A 24225-nucleotide genomic window follows, 5' to 3' on the forward strand; every position below is an offset into this window, starting at 1 on the left:
TAAGTCTCTCAAGACAATAGAAATGAAGCAAAAAATAAACAAATGTGACCTAATCAAACTTAGATAATTTTGCACAGCAAAGGAAACCATAAATAAAACTAAAAGACAATCTATTGACTAGAAAAAAATATTTGCAACTGACAAGGGCTTAATTTCCAAAATATAAAAACAGCTTCTACAATTAAATAACAACTATAGCAAACAAAACCTGATTGTAAATTGGGCAGAAGACCTAAATATTAATAGACATTTCTCCAAGATGATATACAGATGGCAAAATAAGCATGCAAAAAGATGCCCATTATCATTAATTATTGTAGGTGTGTGCTCAGGCATGTGTGACTCTTTGCAACCACAAGGACTGCAACCTACCAGGTTCCTCTGTCCATGGGATTTTTCCAAGAAAGAATACTGGAGTGGGTTGCCATTTCCTTCTCCAGGAGATCTTCCAAAACCAGGGATCAAACCCACAATTCTCAAGTCTCATGCATTAGCAGGTAGGTTCTTTACCACTAGTGCCACCTGGGAAGCCTGAGAAATGCAAATTAAAACAACAATGATGTACCATTACACACTGGTCAGAATGGCCAGTTAAAAACTCTAAAAAAGTAAATGCTGGAGAGGTTGTGGAGAAAAAGGAAACTCTTACATTGTTGGAAAATATTGTGTTTGTGGAGAATGGTTCAGTTCAGTTCAGTTGCTCAGCTGTGTCCGACTCTTTGCCACCCCATGAAACACAGCATGCCAGGCCTCCCTATCCATTACCAAGTCCGGAGTTCACCCAAACTCATGTCCATTGAGTCAGTGATGCCATCCAACCATCTCATCCTCTGTCGTCCCCTTCTCCTCCTGCCTTCAATCTTTCCCAGCATCCGAGTCTTTTCAAGTAAGCCAGCTATTCACAGCAGGAGGCCAAAATATTGGTATTTCAGCTTCAACACCAGTCCTTCCAATGAACACCCAGGACTGATCTCCTTTAGGATGGAATGAGTGGATCTCCTTGCAGACCAAGGGACTCTTGAGTCTTCTCCAACACTACAGTTCAAACGCATCAATTCTTCAGTGCTCAGCTTTCATTATAGTACAACTCTCACATCCATACATGACCAATGGAAAAACCATAGCCTTGACTAGATGGACCTTTGTTGGCAAAGTAATGTCTCTGCTTTTTAATATGCCATCTAAGTTTGTTCATAACTTTCCTTCCAAGGAGTAAGCATCTTTTAATTTCATGGCTGCAATCACCATCTGCAGTGATTTTGGAGCCCAGAAAAATAAGTCAGCCACTTTTCCACTGTTTCCCCAGCTATTTCCCATGAAGTGATGGGACCAGACGCCATGATCTTAGTTTTCTGAATGAGGAGCTTAAAGCCAACATTTTCACTCTCCTCTTTCACTTTCATCATGAAGCTCATTAGTTCTTCTTCACTTTCTGCCATAATTCTGGTGTAATCTGCATATCTGAGGTTACTGATATTTCTCCCAGCAATCTTGATTCCAGCTTGTGCTTCCTCCAGCCCAGCGTTTCTCATGATTTACTCTGCATATAAGTTAAATAAGCAGGGTGACAATATACAGCCTTGACGTACTCCTTTTCCTATTTGGAACCAGTCTGTTGTTCCATGTCCAGTTCTAACTGTTGCTTCCTGACATACATACAGATTTCTCAAGAAGCAAGACAGGTGGTCTGGTATTTCCATCTCTTGAAGTATTTTCCACATTTTTTTTTTTTTTTTTTTTTGTGATCCACACAGTCAAAAAGTCTTTGGCATAGTCAAGAAAGCAGAAATAGATGTTTTTCTGGAATTGTCTTGCTTTTTCCATGATCCAGCAGATGTTGGCAAATTGATCTCTGTTTCCTCTGCCTTTTCTAAAACCAGCTTGAACATCTGGAAGTTCATGGTTCACATATTGTTGAAGCCTGGCTTGGAGAATTTTAGGCATTACTTTACTAGTGTGTGAGATGAGTACAATTGTGCAGTAGTTTGAGTATTCTTTGGCATTGCCTTTCTTTGGGATTGGAATGAAAACTGACCTTTTCCAATCCTGTGGCAACTGCTGAGGAGAATGGTTACTAATTCTTAAATGCTTCTTGCAACTTACCAGAAATGCCATCTGGACTGGTCTGTTCTTTTGAGGAGTATTTAAATAAATAATTCAGACTCTTTGCTATAGAAACTATATTCAGCTTTGTTATTTCTTCTTGACCCAATCTTAGTAGTTTGTGGCTTTAAAGAAATATATCTATTTCACAAAAGTTATCTAATTTTCTGTCATATAGTTGTGAAAGGTTGTTGCTGAATCATGCAAAGACGCTGGGATTCTTGGCCTCTGAAGGAGAATAATTCAATCTGGGGCCAGAGACTAGGCTTGATCGCTCAGAGCTTTTGTGTAATAAAATTTTATTAAAGTATAAAGGAGATAGTTAAAGCCTCTGACGTAGACATCAGAAGGGAGCAGAAAGAGTACCCCCTTGCTAGTGTTAGCAATGGAGTTATATACTCTCCAATAAATCCAAAGAATGTATGGATGTTGTAAAGACCTCAACAGACCTACTCCCATAATTTACATTTTAAGATAACAGAATTAGCCAGAAGGTTTAATCCAGAGACTGTCCTCAGGCAGGATACATAATCCTAAGAAATGTAGAAGGAAAAAAAAAAAAATTCTGTCCTTTTTTCCTCCTTGAGAATTCCAGACCCCTTTCTCTTTGGGGACCCCAGACTTCTTATTAACCTGTCTAGGAAATGACTCTCTCAGTTGTGTATGTTACTTCCTTATAATCCATTTTTATTTCTGTAGTATCTATAGTCGTTCCCCCTTTTCATTCATGATATCAGTAATCTAGTCTTCTACTTTATTTTTCTTGGCTATCATGACAGATTTTTTTTTTTCTATCAAATTACTGATCTTTTTAAAATAGCAAAATTTGGCTTGGTTGGGTTTTCTATTGTTTTCTAATTCTACATTTCATTTAACTTCTCGTTAATCTTTATTTTCCCTTGTCTTTTGTTTGCATTCTTTTTAATTCACATTTTTTTTTCAGTGCCTAATAGTGGAACATTGATGATAATTTGCAATTTTTTCTTCTTTTTTTAATAAGTGTTTACAGGTACAAATTTCCCTCTCACTACTGCTTTAGCAATATCCAATTAAAAGTTTTATTATTGGTTTACTTTTCATTTATCCCAAAGTATTTCTAGCTTTCTTTGTGATTTCTTGTGTATTTTATTTTGTTTAATTTCTACATATTTGTAAATTTCTCAATTTAGAAATTTATGTTTCAACTTATTCATGTAGGTATCTATCCAGCTATCTAACTATGTATCCACTATACTCAATAAAACTGACCTGAGACACAATATAAATAAAGATTTATGCTAACATAATTCTATTGGTTTTAGAACAAATTCCTTAATGATGCTTTCTCTTTAAACAAAATATTCTTTCTAGAGGTGAGTAAAATAACTGCACGGATGCACAGCACTGAAGCTGCAAGTGGCTGGGAGGAGACACCTCACCTCCAAGGTCAGGAGCAGTGCCTGCACTTCACTGGAGTAGCTGTGAATAGATACCCCATGTCCAAGGTCAGGAGCAGTGGCTGTGCTTCGCTGGACAGGCCATGAGAAGATAACCCACGTCGGAAGGCAAAGGAGAAGCCCCAGCCAGATAGTAGGAGGGGTGAATTCACAATTAGAATCAAACCCCATTCCCACCAGCGATGTTCAGAGGGCTCAAATGAACCTTGTGCGCACCAGGACCCAAGACCCTACAGAGACTGAGGCAGAACTGTGTTTGAGCATCACCTTTGGAGGTACAGGTCGGCAGTGGTCTGCTTCAGGGACAGGGGTTCTGGGTGTGGGTATGGCATAAGTCCACTTGAAGGAGGTCGCCATTAACGCCTCCGTAGAGCTGCCAGAACTTACATAGGACTGGGAAATAGACTCTTGGAGGGCACAACCTTGTGCACTAGAACCAAGGAGCAAGGAACAGTGACCCACAGGAGACTTGCCTGTGGGTGTCTGGGACACTACAGGAAATATGTGGGTTGGTGGTGCCCTGCTGCAGGGTTGGGGGCATGGTCTGTAGCAGTACATTCATGGGATCATTTGAGGTAGGTGACCAATGTCTTCAAGACCTCCACCATGGTTTCAGTCAGTCAGTTCAGTCACTCAGTCATGTCCAACTTTTTGCGACCTCATGAATCACAGCACGCCAGGCCTCCCTGTCCATCACCAACTCCCAGAGTTCACTCAGACTCACGTCCATCGAGTCAGTGATGCCATCCAGCCATCTCATCCTCTGTTGTCCCCTTCTCCTCCTGCCCCCAATCCCTCCCAGCATCAGAGTCTTTTCCAATGAGTCCACTCTTCGCATGAGGTGGCCAAAGTACTGGCATTTCAGTGTTAGCATCATTCCTTCCAAAGAAATCCCAGAGCTGATCTCCTTCAGAATGGACTGGTTGGATCTCCTTGCAGTCCAAGGGACTCTCAAGAGTCTTCTCCAACACCACAGTTCAAAAGCTGCAATTATTTGGCACTCAGCTTTCTTTATAGTCCAACTCTCACATCCATACATGACCACTGGAAAAACCATAGCCTTGACTGAATACATGGACCTTCATGACAAAGTAATGTCCCTGCTTTTCAATAGGCTATCTATGTTGGTCATTACTTTCCTTCCAAGGAGTAAGCGTCTTTTAATTTCATGGCTTGCAGTCACCATCTGCAGTAATTTTGGAGCCCAGAAAAATAAAGTCTGACACTGTTTCCAATTTTTCCCCGTCTATTTGCCATGAAGTGATGCGACCAGATGCCATGATCTTAGGTTTCTGAATGTTGAGCTTTAAGCCAACTTTTTCACTCTCCTCTTTCCTCTTCATCAAGAGGCTCTTTAGTTCTTCTTCACTTTCTGCCATAAGGGTGGTGTCATCTGCATATCTGAGTTTAATGATATTTCTCCTGGCAATCTTGATTCCAGCCTGTGCTTCCTCCAGTCCAGCGTTTCTCATGATGTAGTCTGCATATAAGTTAAATAAGCAGGGTGACAATATACAGCCTTGACTTACTCTTTTTCCTATTTGGAACCAGTCTCTTTTTCCATGTCCAGACATTTCAGGTATGACCTAAATCTAATCTTTTTTGGTTATACAGTGGAATAAGAAATAGATTTAAGGGACTAAGTCTGATAGAGTGAATGATGAACTATGGATGGAGATTTGTAACACTGTACACAAGATAGGGAGCAAGATCATCCCCAAGAAAGAGAAATGTAAAAAGGCAAAATGGCTCTCTGAGGAAGCCTTACAATTAGCTGTTAAAAGGAAAAAAAGAGAGAGAGATGTGAAAAGCAAAGGAGAAAGGGAAAAATATACCCATTTGAATGCAGAGTTCCAGAGAAGAGCAAGGAGAGGTAAGAAAGCCTTCCTCAGAGGTCAGTACAAAGAAATAAAAGAAAACAGTAGAATGGGAGACTGGAGATCTCTTCAAGAAAATTAGAGATTCAAAGGGAATATTTAATGCAAAGATGGGCTCAGTAAAGGACAGAAATGGTATGGACCTAAGAAAAGAAAAAGATATTAAGAAGAGGTGGTAAGAATACAAAGAAGAACTGTACAAAAAATATCTTCATGACCCAGATAATCATGATGGTATGATCACTCACCTAGAGCCAGACATCCTGTAATGAGAAGTTTATTGGGCCTTAGGATGCTTCACTACAAACACAGCTAGTGGAGGTGATGGAATTATAGTTGAGCTATTTCAAATCCTAAAAGATGATGCTATGAAAGTGTTGCGCTCAATATGAAAACAAATTTAGAAAACTCAGCAGTGGCCACAGGACTGGAAAAGGTCAGTTTTCATTCCAATCCCAAAGAAAGGCAATGCCAAAGAATCCTCAAACTACCACACAATTGCACTCATTTCACACACTATTAAAGTAATGCTCAAAATTCTCCAAGCCAGGCTTCAGCAATATGTGAACCGTGAACTTCCAGATGTTCCAGCTCATTTTAGAAAAGGCAGGGGAACCTGAGATCAAATTGCCAACATCTGCTGGATCATGAAAAAAGCAAGAGAGTTCCAGAAAAACATCTATTTCTGCTTTATTGACTATGCCAAAGCTTTTGACTGAGTGGATCACAATCAACTGTGGAAAATCCTTAAAGAGATGGGAATATCAGACCACCTGTCCTGCCTCTTGAGACATCTGTATACATGTCAGGAAGCAACAGTTAGATCTGGACATGGAACAACAGACTGGTTCCAAATAGGAAATGGAGTATGTCAAGGCTGTATATTGTCACCCTACTTATTTAACTTATATGCAAAGTACATCATGAGAAATGCTGGCAGGATGAAGCATAAGCTGGAATCAAGATTTCTGGGAGAAATATAAATAACTTCAGATATGCAGATGACACCACCCTTATGGCAGAAAGTGAAGAACTAAAGAGTCTCTTGATGAAAGTGAAAGAGGAGTGTGAAAATGTTGACTAAAATCTCATCATTCAGAAAACGAAGATCATGGCGTCTGGTCCCATCACTTCATGGCAAATAGATGGGGAAACAGTGGATACAGTAGCTGACTTTATTTTGGGGGGGATCCAAAATCACTGCAGATAGTAACTGCAGAAATAAAGACGCTTACTGCTTGTAAGAAAAGTTATGACTTTTTTCACAGTAAAAAGCAGAGATGTTACTTTGCCAACAAAGGTCTTCTAGTCAAGGCTATGATTTTTCCAGTAGTCTGTATGAATGTGAGAGTTGGACCATAAAGAAAGCTGAGTGCCAAAGAATTGATGCTTTTGAACGGTGGTGTTGGAGAAGACTCTCGAGAGTCCCTTGGACTGCAAGGAGATCTAACCAGTCCATCCTAAAGGAGATCAGTCCTGGGTGTTCATTGGAAGGACTGATGTTGAACCTGAAACTCCAATACTTTGGCCACCTGATGCGAAGAGCTGACTCATTTTTAAAAGACCCTGTTGCTGGGAAAGATTGAAGGCAGGAAGAGAAGGCGACAACAGAGGATACGATGGTTTGATGGCATCACTGACTCAATGGACATGAGTTTGAGTAAACTCTGGGAGTTGGTGATGGGTAGGGAAGCCTGGCGTGCTGCAGTCCACTGGATCACAAAGAGTAGACATGACTGTGCGACTCAACTGAATTGAACTTACAATAACTGATAGTGTTTTGTAGGTACCAAAACAAAACAACAACAAAAAAGTATTTTATACACACTAGTTATTATTTTCATCATTCTAATAACTGGAATGTATGTAATCTTTGAGTCATGAGTGGTACTATCATATATTGGGCTTCCCTGATGGCTCAGATGATGAAGAATCCATCTGTTATTTGGCAGACTGAGGTTTGATCCCTTGACCAGGAAGATCCCCTGGAGAAAGAAGTGGCAACCATATATCCTTTTCTGCCTGAAGAATCCCATGGACAGAGGAGCCTGGCATCCTATAGTCCATGGGGTTGCAAAGAGTCAGACAAGACTGAGCGACTAACACTTTCACTATCATTTAACTTTCAGAAATCCAGAGTTTGATCTGAAAGAAATATGAAGACAATTTAAATACCAAAAATAAATAAATAAATGAAAGGCTGTAGTTGGTGACTACTAACAAAGATCATTCTAACACTTGGTTAATTTTTCTCTCTGGAAAATGAAATAACTTTGATAGAAAATGATGCCAGAGGTAAAATTTAAAAAAAAAAAAGGAAGGGGGGGGGGACCTGAAAGAACACACTTTAGGAATATGTCATTTCATAGGAATGTCAAAGCTGACTACTATGCTTGTTTTGTCTATGAGCCCATAAGGAGCAGCAGATAAACTATAGCTATAGGAAACTTGTTTGCTAAGAGACTTCGGATATCACAGATTATAAAGAAGAAAAAAAGGGGAAGGAAGGATAGGAAAAAGAAGAGTAGAAGGAGTTATAGGGGGAGTAAAATTATCAGAAATTAGCACAGACACTTGAATAAAAAAATAAAAATGCATTGAAGGATTTTGGATGGCTTGCATCCAATGCAACATTTTTTTTTTTCCTTTTAAAGTCAAGTTTGGTACTTTCTCATAGATCATAAGCTCTGAATTATAAGAATGATTTTGAAGCTAAAAATATTCTTCAAGTCATCATCCCAAAGTGATTTACTTGGCAGGACAGTGCACTTAATCATTCTCCATCACTTGAGATCTTGGCATGAAATAAGCAATGATTAGGCACTATCTGCACTTATGTCCTACTATGAGAGTTAAAGGCAATGGCATAAATATTATTAAACCATGGGGAAATAGTCTTTGGGGAAAAAAAAAAAAAGACTTGCTTGTTAAAGATATCATTCTAAAATATTGAGTTACCATAGTAATTTTATATTTCTCTAGAGTTCTCAACTTTATTTTAGTTTCCAATTGACATGGCATAATGTAAACAAATATTTTAAAACTTATTACAAGGAAAGGGTTATTTTGAATTTCACGTCCTTTTAAGGTTCATGTACAGTGTATAAGGGCACCTGGATATTTTCAATGTTCAAGTAAATACTTTTTATTTTCACATATACGCCTCATTTTTTTCTAGCTTTTCTATTTTTGATATATGTTTCAGTTCAGTTCAGTTCAGTTGCTCAGTTGTGTCTGACTCTTTGCAACCCCATGAATTGCAGCACGCCAGGCCTCCCTGTCCATCACCAATTCCCGGAGTTCACTCAAACTCATGTCCATCGAGTCAGTGATGCCATCCAGCCATCTCATCCTCTGTCGTCCCCTTTTCCTCCTGCTCCCAATCCCTCCCAGCATCAGAGTCTCTTCCAATGAGTCAACTCTTCGCATGAAGTGGCCAAAATATTGGAGTTTCAGCTTTAGCATCAGTCCTTTCAACGAACACTCAGGACTGATCTCCTTTAGGATGGACTGGTTGGATCTCCTTGCAGTCCAAGGGACTCTCAAGAGTCTTCTCCAACACCACAGTTCAAAAGCTTCAATTATTTGGCACTCAGCTTTCTTCACAGTCCAACTCTCACATCCATACATGACCACTGGAAAAACCATAGCCTTGACTAGATGGACCTTTGTTGGCAAAGTAATGTCTCTGCTTCTTAATATGCTATCTAGGTTGGTCATAATTTTCCTTCCAAGGAGTAAGTGCCTTTTAATTTCATGGCTGCAATCACGATCTGCAGTGATTTTAGAGCCCCCCAAATAAAGTCTGCCACTGTTTCCCCATCTATTTCCCATAAAGTGATGGGACCAGATGCCATGATCTTAGTTTTCTGAATGTTGAGATTTAAGCCAACTTTTTCACTCTCCTCTTTCACTTTCATCAAGAGGCTTTTTAGTTCTTCTTCACTTTCTGCCATAAGGGTGGTGTCATCTGTATATCCGAGGTTATTGATATTTCTGTCAGCAATCTTGATTCCAGCTTGTGCTTCTTCCAGCCCAGCGTTTCTCATGATGTACACTGCATATAAATTAAATAAGCAGGGTGACAATATACAGCCTTGATGTACTCCTTTTCCTATTTGGAACCAATCTGTTGTTCCATGTCTAGTTCTAACTTTTGCTTCCTGACCTGCATATAGGTTTCTCAAGAGGCAGGTCAGGTGGTCTGGTATTCCCATCTCTTTCCGAATTTTCCAGTTTATTTTGATCCACACAGTCAAAGGCTTTGGTATAGTCAATAAAGCAGAAATAGATGTTTTTCTGGAACTCTCTTGCTTTTTTCATGATCCAGCAGATGTTGGCAATTTGATCTCAGGTTCCTCTGCCTTTTCTAAAACCAGCGGGAACATCTGGAAGTTCACGGTTCACGTATTGCTGAAGCCTGGCTTGGAGAATTTTGAGCATTACTTTAATAGTGTGTGAGATGAGTGCAATTGTGTGGTAGTTTGAGGATTCTTTGGCATTGCCTTTCTTTGGGATTGGAATGAAAACTGACATTTTCCAGTCCTGTGGCCACTGCTGAGTTTTCCAAATTTGTTTTCATATTGAGCGCAACACTTTCATAGCATCATCTTTTAGGATTTGAAATAGCTCAACTGGAATTCCATCATCTCCTCTACCTTTGTTCATAGTGATGCTTTCTAAGGACCACTTGACTTCACATTACAGGATGTCTGGCTCTAGGTGAGTGATCACACCATCCTGATTATCTGGGTCATGAAGATCTTTTTTGTACAGTTCTTCTATGTATTCTTGCGACCTCTTCTTAGTATCTTCTGCTTCTGTTAGGTCCATACCATTTCTGTCCTTTATCGAGCACATCTTTGCATGAAATGTTCCCTTAGTATCTCTAATTTTCTTGAAGAGATCTCTAGTCTTTTCCATTCTGTTGTTTTCCTCTATTTCTTTGCATTGATCGCTGAGGAAGGCTTTCTTATCTCTCCTTGCCAATCTTTGGAACTCTGCATTCAGATGGGAATATCTTTCCTTTTCTCATTTGCTTTTTGCTTATCTTATTTGCACAGCTATTTGTAAGGCTTCCCCAGACAGCCGTTTTATATTTTTGCATTTCTTTTCCAAGAGGCTGGTCTAAATCCCTGTCTCCTGTACAATGTCACCAACCTCCTTCCATAGTTCTTGAGGCACTCTATCTATCAGATCTTGTCCCTTAAATCTATTTCTCAGTTCTACTGTATAATCATAAGGCATGTGATTTAGGTCATACCTGAATGGTCTAGTGGTTTTCCCTACTTTCTTCAATTTAAGTCTGAATTTGGCAATAAGGATTTCATGATCTGAGACACAGTCAACTGAAGTAGAATTTATTAGAAAATACAGACTTTTGCAATTGCAATTTTGCAAAATACAGACTTTTTTTTTTCTTCTGATCTTATAATGGCAACTAACATTTATAATAGTGACTATGTTATTGGTGATTCTATTTGTTGCTATTTAGTCACTAAGCCATATCTGAGTTTTTTGTGACCACATGGACTGTAGCCCACAAGGCTCCTCTGTCCACAGGGTTTCCCAGACAACAAGAAGGGAGTGGGCTGCCTTTTCATTCTCCAGGGGATCTTTCAAACCCAGGGATCATACTTATGTCTCTTGCTTTGTAGGTGCATTCTTTACCACTGATCCATGAGGAAGACTTCCATCTCTATAATATGAAACTATTGAGGTTTCTGAAAATTAACTTTGCAATGGTAAAACTTTTATTTTATAGGCTATTCCTTTACTTCTTGTATTTTAGGAAATCTAGAATTTTATTCCTGAAAGGTAAATTTAATCTTAAATTTTGCATTCAGTATATTTCTATCATCTATCTACTTTCACAAAGTTTTCTTATACAATTTTCACAAATTTTCTATAGACACATTTGTCATACCCTGAAGGTGCCAAGTCTCAACAAATCTATTTTTATTTTCAGTTATTTTCCCCTGAGGATTTTTATGCAGCTTTCAAACCTTATAAGTGATAATTTCTAATAGGTTATATATATCTGAAACATATATACAAACTGAAACTGTTGTGCTGAGGTAAATGATTAATCCAACAGACAACTCCAGATGTCAGCCTAGTTTTGTATTTTAAAATTACATTACCTCTTCATTACAGGATAATCTCTAGTCCCATTATTTACTGCATATTTGTCTGATTAATATGATTAAATGATGTAACTATGACACACACTTTCACATAGAACAAACTAACCATATCTGAGAGGCACTGAAAATAATAGCCTGGAGAATATCCAATCATATTAATTTAATTTTTGGAAACTAAAAATACATAATATTCTGAGGATTTCTGAGCTCTAGAGCAGGTAGAAAAGAGACATAAAGTCATATGTACATTACCATAAGTAGCATAACTAGCATACCAAACAAGCTCTCAGTGGTCAGTCCTACTGGGGAATCAAATCATTGGCTACTCTCGCTGTTCTTGGTGACTGTATTGAGTGAACTAATGGTACTAATCTAATACTGAAAAAACAGCTGTTTATGACAGTGCGTGTATTGGGGTTGGGGAAGGTGAAACTAGGCTTCATGAAACTGTGAGTCCTTTTATGTTAATTGAAGTGTGAAACAGCAAAATCTGTATCAGGAGAAAATAGTTTTCAGAGAGAGATTTTTTAATTGGAAATTCAAATTTCTAGTTTGAATAAAAATATTTCACACAATATAATTACCATTCAAATTTTATTCCATTTTTGGGGCATAATTGCATTGTAGTTAGATTTGTGTTCATCTGAACAAATGCTTGCTTAGATTTAAAATATCTAAATTACACAAAGAATTTAATTAGAAATTAAATACCAACTTTACGAATGGTTCATCACAGATTATTGCCCTATTGCATTTACGTTTTTTAAATTTGATATAGATTAAACATTTAACAACAACAACAAAAAGAATAGAATAAAAGAGGTTGAAAAAAATTTAATGATCTACAACTTGGTTGACTTTGGTGACTACTAGAATTTGTTAAAAATCTGGAACTGAGAAAAAAGATACCTTTTTTCAATTTCTGTGTTAATATTTGTGGAGTACCTACTAGGGTATATATAATTTTATATATAGTATCAGTAAAATCATCATGGTAATTCTGGGTATTTTGGAATCACTATAATCACTTAATAAGAGAGTACATTAAGGGCCAGAGATTTCAAGGGATTTGCCAAATGGCACACAGCTTGTAAGTAGATGAACTGGGACTGGAGCCTGTGTTCATCAGCTGCCAGAACCTGTAACTATTTTCACCAGATGACAAGGACATGAGAAGCAGAAACCAAATAAGCATTGACCTTTTGCAAAATAAAATAACTAGAGAACAAAATGAGATCAAATGAGCATGGTATATGTCATCTCTGCTCCCTCAAATATATACTAGCAAGTTGGAATAGTAGAGAAGATTTCATTTGGTAAAGACAAGACTTTCACCTGAAACAAAAGGATAAAATAGAACAGGCAAAAGTATATAACTCATCTTCAAAAGCAGAGCCTTAATATAAAAGCATCTTAGTAGTATGGGTACTTTTTGTTCCTGTCACCCTTTTAAGAACAGTACTGGTTGATCTCGACGTAATGGCTCATTGTTGATGATTCTCACAGATAACTGTATGTGAGTCTCGGCATGAGAACCAGAGACAGATATTCTTATAATGCTAAGAAAAAAGATAAAATATTATTTTAAAAATCACTGCATATTTTAAAAATCAAATAAATAAAACCTTTTATAAAAAGTAACAGAAAATGTAATTAAGTTTAAAAAAATAAAAGCAAAGAAAGATATATTTCTCTTTTTAATGGTTGTTGCAATTTTGGATGAAACAATATCATTATGTGTAAATCTAGAAGTTAACAATCATCTCATTACTTTTTTTTCTCCTAAGAAAAGAGGTGTTGAGAAATTTTAATAATGACTAATGTTTGTCAGCTTATTAATTGTAGCTTTATGCTTAAATGTTTTAAAATATTTCAGCTTCAGCAACCACTTAATATTATGATTTTAATGTTATTGATTCAACATTAGTAATCCAAGATGACAAATAATTTATCAAATATCAGTTGTGTCCAGAATAAGATCTTAAAGCTCCTAGCTAAGAGCCCATAAAACATGGCTAAAAGTTAAGCTGTATACCTCTGATGTCCAAAACATACATCTCATGAATATTTGGTATGAAAATAACAAAAGTTTGACTTAATCATGGCCTACATATAAACTAGAATTTAAAATATACTCTGAATCATTTTACAGTAGAATTAAAACAAGGGTGCAGTAGATCTAAGAAAATTTCAACTTTTATCTCCATATTCCTTGGAGAGTTCTCTGAAGAGACCAAAGGATCAAGAACAAATTACACCACATTTCTCCTTTGCTCCTGAAGACTTTCATGAAATATGGTCAGTCTTAACTGAATGCCAAAGGCATTTCAGAAAAGAAGCAAAAAATGTACTATCTATGAAATGTATAAGCTATTCTACCTATATTCTTGTTTGATAATGATAATAATACAATAAAACTATATTATACTGTAGCTTACAATGTCCTTTCTTATACTGTCTAGTCATTCTCCAAATGACTCAGTAAGTGAGTATTGACTATCATGTTTCAAAGATTCACCTTGTGAGTATGCATTTAGACAACTGACATTTTTAAAACTCTTAAGAAAAAATGTGCAATGCTCCTTTGTAATAATAATAATAATAGCTATGAATACCTCACATTTACTGAGTTTTTAGTTTGTGACAACTGCTACTCTAAGTTCCTAACAGTTTATCACAACAGCACTTTTACATACATAATTATGACCTTTTCCTGATAGGGAAATTTCCATTTGGTAATCAGGATCAATCACTCTACATAGTGCCATTAATTCTCTTCTTTGTTTGTTGATTCAGAAATGTGAGAAGACAAAAGTGGCTGAGTGGCAGACTTAAATTCCAGTTAAATGGATTACTGTTGTGTCTCATGGCAGAAGCATTCCTCACTCTGGAACTAAGACCTCTAGGTCAGAGAAGCATAAAGGCATAGAGACAGGAAGCAAACCTTTGCTAGTGGGTCCCTAGGTTTAATAGATACTGGCTCCATGCCCACTTCTACCCTTTGATTTCTGGACTGAGGAATCCTGGGTAAGGCAGAAAAAAGCATCTTAAATTGAAAGTTAATTCGGAGCATATACAGCTTTTGAGAGAAACTTAAACTAGCCTGAAAAATTTGTCATTGTAAGGAGGGGAATTATATCATGTTAGGTAGAGTTATGGTTTTACCATTGTCATTATCTGGAGATTAAGTGTGGTTTAAGGAAATTCATATGATTGCCAAGTTGACAAGGAATAGAGGGTGCCCAGAAAACATTACTCGGTTTGTCACCTAGCCTGTGCTATAACTGAGTTTTTGAAAGGTCATTACATCCTTCTTTCAAGCCAGCTGCTTTAAAATGGGGAGAACATGGTAAGACCATTGATTTCCATGAGCATGGGTCCACTGCCACACTTCTTTGCTATGATGTGAGTTTCCTGATTGGAAGCAATGCTGTATGGAATACCATGATGCTAAATAAGGCAGCCTGCATTTCACAGATGGTTAATTTTGATGGAAGTGTTGTGTAGAGAGAGAAAAAAAAAAATCCAAAGTAAGTATCTAATCCAGTGAGAACAAAATGCCACCCCTTCTGCAGTGGAGATGGTTCAGTATAATCAACCTGCTATAGATTAGTTGGATGATTATCCCAGGGAATTATGCCACACTGGAGACTCAGTTTTGGTCTCTGCTGTGGGCAGACTAAACACTCAGCAGTGGCCCTAGCCAGGTTGGCCTTGGTAAGAGAAAGCCTACATTTCTGAGCCCATATATAATCTTTATCCTAACACCATGGCCATGGTGTTAGGCCATGACCCTATTCCCAGAGGTGACTGGGGAAAGAAACTGACTGGCATCTACAAAACATATCTTCCTGTCCACTTATTGTTAAAAGCTTCCTCTGCTAAAGACAACATTTACATGAGCACAAATATTTCCATGTGTTTTGTCCATTCTGAAAGGCCTATCCATATGCTTCTTCCCCAAATATTTTTATTACTGATTTTTTCATTATGTTCTTTCCAAGTCCCTGACTATCAAGGCAAACCACTGGCCACAGCCCATGAATCAATATATAATCACACCACATGTGGCCATTTCTCCTTCTAAGCAAAGTAAGCAGGCAGGTAAATTGCCCAAAATTCTGCCTACTGGGAGGATTTCCTTTGTACCACTGCTCTTCAGGATGTTCCAGAGAGAGGCTGTAGTCCCTCAGGCATGTCTACTTTTGGTTGGTGTCTGCATATCTTGCAGAACCATCTGTGCCCTTGATATCTGCTCAGGTCTAGTCCTGAATATAACATTCTAATATAAGCCAGCTTCATGACGATGTATTTAATGACACCAACTTCTGACAAGAGTTTCAGCTATATGTGTAGTTGATGAGTAATCAGGCATCCTGTCTCTACTATGGCTAACCCAACACCAGGAGCTGCTTTTCAAATGTTGACTGATTTGTTTCCACAGGAAATATGACCCTACACTAGAAACTTAAACATCTAACACTGACCAAGAATCTCTTATGAGTGTTGTCAGAGATGCCATACCACTAACATCTCTAGAACCATCAGATCTTCTGAGTGATCTGGTACAATGAGTCAGCTGTTACAATGGCTTTAATATGCTGAAGTGTTCTGACTTACTCTAAACCCCACTCAAAATTGACAACATTTTGAGGCACCCAACAAAAAAGTCAAAGCAGTATTTGAAAATAGTTTATAATGTTGCCTTCAGAATCTAAAATGGCTCAACAAACAGAGTGACTCTTAATGATGGTGGGTGTAAAACAGAATATCCTACCTTTATATTAAAAGGGAAGTTCCAGAAAACTTCAAATGATGGAACTCCGAAAATCTTTTAATTTTACTAGTAGGGCAGGATCCTAAATCTGTGTATATTTAGCTCTACCCTATGGGCCCATAGGGAATGCAGAAGCGTGGCGGCTGAGACGGACAATGCAGAAGTGTGGCTGAGAGGACCTACCCCATGCCCAAGGTCAGGGGCAGCTACCAAGAGCGCCAGGTTGCAGCAGCGCAGGAGAGGCTGAGAGGAGCAACCCCACGTCTGAGGTCAAGGCAGTGGCCGAGAGGAACTACCCTATGTTCAAGGAGCTGTGGCTGTGCCGGTGCAGGAGGGCCAAGTAGAGCTACTCCACTTTCAAGGTCAGGAGGGGAGGCTGTGAGGAGATACCACTCGTCCAAGGTAAGAGAAACCCAAGCAAGATGGTAGGTATTTCGAGAGGGCATCAGAGGGCAGACACACTGAAACCATAATCACAGAAAACTAGCCAATCTGATCACATGGACCACAGCCTTCTCTAACTCAATGAAACTAACCCATGCCTTGTGGGGCCACCCAAGACAGAGGGGTCATGGTGGAGAGGTCTGACAGAATGTGGTCCACTGGAGAGGGAATGGCAAACCACTTCAGTATTCTTGCCTTGAGAGCCCCATGAACAGTATGCAAAGGCAAAAAGGTAGGACACTAAAAGATGAACGTCAGTAGGTGCCCAATATGCTACTGGAGATTAGTGGAGAAATAACTTCAGAAAGAATGAAGAGATGGAGCCAAAGCAAAAACAATACCCAGTTGTGGATGTGACTGGTGATAGAAGCAAGGTCCGATGTTATAAAGAGCAATATTGTATAGGAACCTCAAGGCAAATTGGAAGTGGTCAAATAGGAGGTTGCAAGAGTGAACATTGACATTCTAGGAATCAGCGAACTAAAATGGACTGGAAAGGGGGAATTTAACTCAGATGACCACTATATCTACTACTGTGGGCAGGAATCCCTTAGAAGAAATGGAGTAGCCATCATAGTCAACAAAAGAGTCCGAAATGCAGTACTTGGATGCAGTCTCAAAAACGACAGAATAATCTCTGTTCATTTCCATGGCAAACCATTCAATATCACCATAATCCAGGCCTATACTCCAACCAGTAATGCTGAAGAAGCTGAATTTGAACGGTTCTATGAAGACCTACAAGGCCTTTTAGAACTAAAACCCAAAAAAGATGTCCTTCTCATTGTAGGGGAATGAAATGGAAAAGTAAGAAGTCAGGAAACACCTGGAGTAACAGGCAAATTTGGCCTTGGAGTGCAGAATGAAACAGGGAAAAGGCTAATAGAGTTTTGCAAAGAGAATGCACTGGTAAGAGTAAACACTCATTCCCAACAACACAAGAGAAGACTCTACACATGGACATCACCAGATGGTCAACACCAAAATCAGACTGATTATATTATTTGCAGCCAAAGATGGAGAATCTCTCGGCAGTCAGCAAAAACAAGACCAGGACATGACTGTGGCTCAGATCATGAACTCCTTCTTGCCAAATTCAGACTTTAATTGAAGAAAATAGAGAAAACCACTAGACCATTCAGGTATGACCTAAATCAAATCCCTAATGATTATACAGTGGAAGTGAGAAATAGATTTAAGGGACTAGATCTGATAGACAGAGTGCCTGATGAACTATGGACAGAAGTTCGTGACATTGTACAGGAGACAGGGATTAAGACCATTCCCATGGAAAATAAATGCAAAAAAGTAAAATGGCTGTCTGGGGAGGCCTTACAAAAAGCTGTGAAAAGAAGAGAAGCGAAAAGCAAAGGAAAGATATTCCCATTTGAATGCAGAATTCCAAAGAATAGCAAGGAGAGATTAAAAAAAAAAAAAAAAAAAGCCTTCTTTGGAGATCAATGCAAAGAAATAAAGGAAAGTAACAGAAGGGGAAAGCTAGAGATCTCTTCAAGAAAATTAGAGACACCAAGGGAATATTTCATGCCAAGATGGGCATAATAAAGGACAGAAATGGTATGGACTTAACAGAAGCAGAAGATATTAAGAAGAGGTGGCAAGAATACACAGAAGAACTGTACAAAAAAGATGTTCATGACACAGATAATCACGATGGTGTGATCACTGACCTAGAGCCAGACATCCTGGAATGTGAAGTCAAGTGGGCCTTAGAAAGCATCACTATGAACAAAGCTAGTGGTTACGGAATTCTAGTTGAGCTATTTCAAATCCTGAAGGATGATGCTGTGAAAGTGCTGCACTCAATATGCCAGCAAACTTGGAAAACTCAGCAGTGGCCACAGGACTGGAAAAGGTCAGTTTTCATTCCAACCCGAAAGAAAGGCAATGCCAAAGAATGCTCAAACTACCGCACAGTTGCACTCATCTTACATGCTAGTAAAGTAATGCTCAAAATTCTCCAAGCCAGGCTTCAGCAATACATGAACCATGAACTTCCGGATGTTCAAGCTGGTTTTAGAAAAGGCAGAGGAACCTGAGATGAAATTGCCAACATCTTCTGAATCATAGAAAAAGCAAGAGAGTTCCAGAAAAGCATCTATTTCTGCTTTATTGACTATGCCGAAGCCTTTGACTGTGTGGATCACAATAAACTGTGGAAAATTCTTAAAGAGATGGCAATACCAGACCATCTGACTTGTCTCTTGAGAAACCCATATGCAGGTCAGGAAGCAACAGTTAGAACTGGACATGGAACAACCGACTGGTTCCAAATAGGAAAAGGAGTACGTCAAGGCTGTATATTGTCACCCTGCTTATTTAACTTATATGCAGAGTACATCATGAGAAACAACGGGCTGGAAGAAGCACAATCTGGGATCAAGATTGCCAGGAGAAATATCAATAACCTCATATATGCAGATGACACCACTCTTATGGCAGAAAGTGAAGAGGAACTAAGAAGCCTCTTGATGAAAGTGAAGAAGGATAACGAAAAAGTTGGTTTAAAGCTCAACATTCAGAAAACGAAGATCATGGCATCTGGTCCCATCACTTCATGGGAAATAGATGGGGAAACAGTGAAAACAGTGGCAGAGTTTATTTTGGGGACCTTCAAAATCACTGCAGATGGTGATTTCAGCCATGAAATTAAAAGATGCTTACTCCCTGGAAGGAAAGTTATGACCAACCTAGACAGCGTATTTAAAAGCAGATACATTACTTTGCCAACAAAGGTCCGTCTAGCTAAGGCTATGGTTTTTCTAGTAGTCATGTATGGATGTGAGAGTTGGATGGTGAAGAAAGTTGAGCACCGAAGAATTGATGCTTTTGAACTGTTGTGTTGGAAAGACTCTTGAGAGTCCCTTGGACTGAAAGGAGATCCAACCAGTCCATTCTAAAGGAGATCGGTCCTGAGTGCTCATTGGAAGGACTGATGCTAAAGCTGAAACTCCAGTACTTTGGCCACCTCATGAGAAGAGTTGACTCATGGGAAAAGACCCTAATGATGGGAAGGACTGGGGACAGGAGGCGAAGGGGACGACAGAGGATGAGAAGCTAGATGGCATCACCGACTCGATGAACATGGGTTTGGGTAGACTCCAGTATTTCATAATGGACAGGGAGGCCTGGCATGCTGAGATTCATGGGGTCACGAAGAGTCAGACATGAGTGAGTGACTGAACTGAACTGATCTATGGGTACATATTTATCTTCTAGCTTATCCAAGACACTTCCAATTTCTTTATTAAATTGTCCAGTTAGCATGGTTTTATCAATAGTTTACCAACATGATATTATTTGCAATGTCAAGATCAATGTCCGTGAAGCCTGTGTAGTGACTGAGAATAGACACAGTATAGTCTTGGCAAAGTGGGTCTGTTTGTTACACTGACTTTCCCTCAAGAGTATATGATTTTAATGCTCTTTACTTTTAGAGACTGAAAAGAATGTATTCACCAAGTCAATAGAACCACAGCAAATGCCAGAGGTAATGTTGATCTGTTCTTATAAATATACATCAACTGAGATAACAATTGTTATACTGAGAATATAGTTTATTATATTTATGGTAGTTCATCATCATCCTCAATATTCCATGGTTTTTGCAGGAGTCAGAGAATAACTGAATGGGGTTAAGTTTCAGTCTGAGACTTCTAAATCTTTATAATCTAATGTGGTGCATTTCTCCCAGTTAATATGTTATTTTAGATTTGCTCTCTTGTCTGGAGAAAGAAGTAGGCAGTTTCAAGAGTTTCTCTGAATTCTTAACATTCATCTTATTGTTGCATTATCTCAATTCCTTTAAACATCCATATCAATTATGAACTAGTAGCTGCAAATATGATTATATAGTAGGTCAGTGAATACTGTGGGATGGTTTTATGATAAACTGGGACAGAACTCTATTCAATATCTAGGTTGTTTTCTCTTTCACTCTAAGAGGAGGACTAAAGTAGCCTTAAAGGGCCTTTGGCAAAGTTTATGCACTAGAAATGTCTGAATATGTCTCTGTCCTCAAAGTAGAATATGTCTGTAATTGGCTACAGGTTGATTTACAAAATACTGGGAAAATATTTTCATATACACTTATGGTGGCATTGTAAAATCTTTTTTTAGGGGGGCTCATATTCTCATAGTCAATGGACTATACGTCTAAGAACTGAAACATTTTAATTTCTACTATCTTAAAGGATATCAGCCTTCCACTCTTCTACACATTTTCTGGAAGTTTTAAACAACTCAAATAATACACATCTTTTATCTTTCTGACCTTTTATGCAATTCACTGCTAACGCAATTCTAGCATTCCTAGTTTATTTATGGTAAGCTATCATTCAACACAGGCTTTGTAAAGTAATTAGCCTCCAATTAAAATAAATAAATAAAAACTGGACATCTTATCAACATATCAGGATGAGCACTGGGTCCATGTCAGAACATAATTTACTCAGTTACAAAAGATTCAATAATCTTGCTACTATTTAGCTTTATATTACGCATTCCCTTGTCAATACCTCCAAAATCAACTTCCATGTATGTTCACTCCTGCCAGGGACATATTGGGCAAGCCTTACAATTCTTTGTGTATATACAGTATTTTCTCCCAGAAATGGAATTTCATTGTCCCTCAGGCTGTGCTGTTAATTGATCTTAGTTATTGGTCTAGTGACAATGAAGTAGAGGAGAATCTTTAAAAGGGCAATCAACAACTTATGAGCCCTTATCAAATTTATAGACAAGGGACATGTGTGTGAGGGAAGAGGTGTTTCCTCTTTCAACGAGGGAGACACTGCTTCTATGAGCACAAAGATTCAAAACAAATTATGGTTTCATGAATCTTACGTTCATCATTCAAATTTCCTCATCCCAGACAAGTCTCAGAGTATTAACCTTATCCTATGAGAGAGTTGAATTAAACTTAGACCTGTAAATGCTATATGTTTAGTATCATCTGTTTAATTAATCACATTAATTACAATTAATTCCTGGCCCAAGTTTTCGCTTAGTCAACCCTGTAAGATATGATGTCTCTAAATATTGCTGCGAAAGCCTTTTGATTTTTACATCATTTCTTGAATTTTAAGTGGTATAATCTAAATGTATCCTTTGCTTTTTAAAAGGCTTACAAGCCATTAACAACAACAAAAAATCCATCTAAATTCACAGCCTTGTAATAACCACTGCTTCCATTCTTTTCACTAACCAACTACCACATAAGCCTATACTACATCTAACATCTTCCTCTAAAACCAAATATTGCTAATTGTAACACTACTACATTCCAAGGGTTTTCATTTACCTAATTGTCATTAATAATATAGTCCTTGCCTCGCAGGTGGTGCAGTAGTAAACAATCTGCCTGCCAATGAATAAGACAGATGCAAGGAAACACGGGTTCAGTCCCTGGATTGAGAAGACCCCCTAGAGTAGGAAACCCAGTCTAGTATTTTTGCCTGGGAAGTTCCATGGACAATGGGGCCTGATGGGCTACAGTCCATGGAGTCACAAAGAGTCGGACGTGACTAAGCATGCACACACATGCACAATATAGTCTTTAACATCCCCATGTGACAGATGAGTGATAAAATTCTATCATATCAAACTCAGTGTGGGGTTTTCAGTGTCACATCTGGTTCTAAATATTTTATCTTTTGTTAGCCTTAGAAAGCAGAACCTGAAACAATGACTTTTATGAAAGTAGTTTATTTGTGGATATAAATTCAGAGAAGAGCTGAGAGGATCTAGAAACAGTATGAAGAAAAAAGAGAAAACTAACCCTAGGGTGCATTATTGAACTGTTCTTCACTGTTGCCAACAGAGGCTCATCCTGTTGTGAACCTCTGAGTAATCCTGCAAAATACACCTGTGAATTGTACCATTAAACACTAGCGAGGAGACTACTTATCTACTGATTACTGTCCTCATTCTTTAGGGGCTGTCCCATGAGTTGTTAACCTCCATTTTCCTTCAGGTTTGTGTTTGGGAGAGTGGGCATATATACATGGAGATAATTAAACCCTAAGCAGAAAGTTAAAGGTATGAGGTACAGCCGATGAAAGGTGTGTCAAGTTATACTTAAGCAAAGATGATAACCATGACACCTTCTAGAATAAAATGTAGTTTTATAGCATTAGTTTCCAACTTTATTGTACATCAGAATCACCAGGAGAGCTTATTAAAACACTATTTTTGGTCTCTATCTTTTTTATAAGATATGTGATAGAGCCTGAAATTTTGACTCTTTAAAATAAGTTCCTTGGTGATGTTGATACTCATGTTCCTGGAACCACAGTTTTAGCGTATATAAGGTGAAAAACAAGAATTGTCTTATATGAAAAAACATAATTTATTCAAACACGATAATCAGTGAACACAAAAATAATTCAGTGAAGAGTATTAGAATATAGAATATGCACATAATCTCAAAATATTACCTTCCAAATCGCTTATTAATTGAAGAAAAGACAATATACATTTGAAAGACCTTGAGGATAAAATTTAGCCAAATGATCCAATTTTGCATCATTGAAAACGGAGCGTACTGATGCTATGTGTTTTCTGTGATGATGATTGAATAGGGATGGCATTACCAACCAGGTATTATGATTTTCTAACTTGAATCTTACAATGAGGAAGGCAATTGACCTAGATTCTTAAACATATACATGTCAGATAAGGTAAAATGGGACAGTACTACTCTAGAAAAAGAACAATGAAGAAACATGACAATAAGATCATAATTTTTGATTTAGAGGTCAAGGGGAAGGGCAGATGGAAAAGTCACTATTGGTAGAATTAGTTAAATACAGTCGTTTTAGTTTGTTATTATACTAATGCTAAATTTTGCGTATATGATAATTGTATTGTGATTTTATAGGAGAATACTCTTGTTCTGGGAAATGCATACAGAAGTATTTATAGGGGAAATGCCATGACACTCTCAAATTACTTTCAGAAATTCAGCACAAAACAATAGAAAATACGTATAGGAACTGATAAGGCAAAATACAAACACTAAATCTAGGTAAAAGGTATAAGTGTTCATTATACCATTTCTTCAAGTTTCTGTACATTAAAATTCTTTTAAAATAAAGTAAATTGGAAAAAGTACAAGAGATAACATGGTGAACACCATGAAATAAACCCTAGAAACATGCTGAAATTATTAAAAATATTAGGAGATAAATCTTAGAGAAATGGGAGGAGTTTCAACTAGACAGACAAATTTGCATCAGCTCTTGAAAATCATAGAATTTTGACACATAAAAAGATAATGTTCAGTAGTATCATTTCTATCAACAATAACAGCTACATCTTATTATTAGCATGTTCAATACATTAAAACATCTAGGAAAACTGAGATAAATTAGCTAATACATTGAAAGAATTAGTGACAGCTTTTGCTAAGGTAATACTAGGTT

Source organism: Bos indicus x Bos taurus, chromosome 1 (assembly GCF_003369695.1).
Source record: "Bos indicus x Bos taurus breed Angus x Brahman F1 hybrid chromosome 1, Bos_hybrid_MaternalHap_v2.0, whole genome shotgun sequence".
In the NCBI taxonomy this organism is placed as follows: domain Eukaryota; kingdom Metazoa; phylum Chordata; class Mammalia; order Artiodactyla; family Bovidae; genus Bos; species Bos indicus x Bos taurus.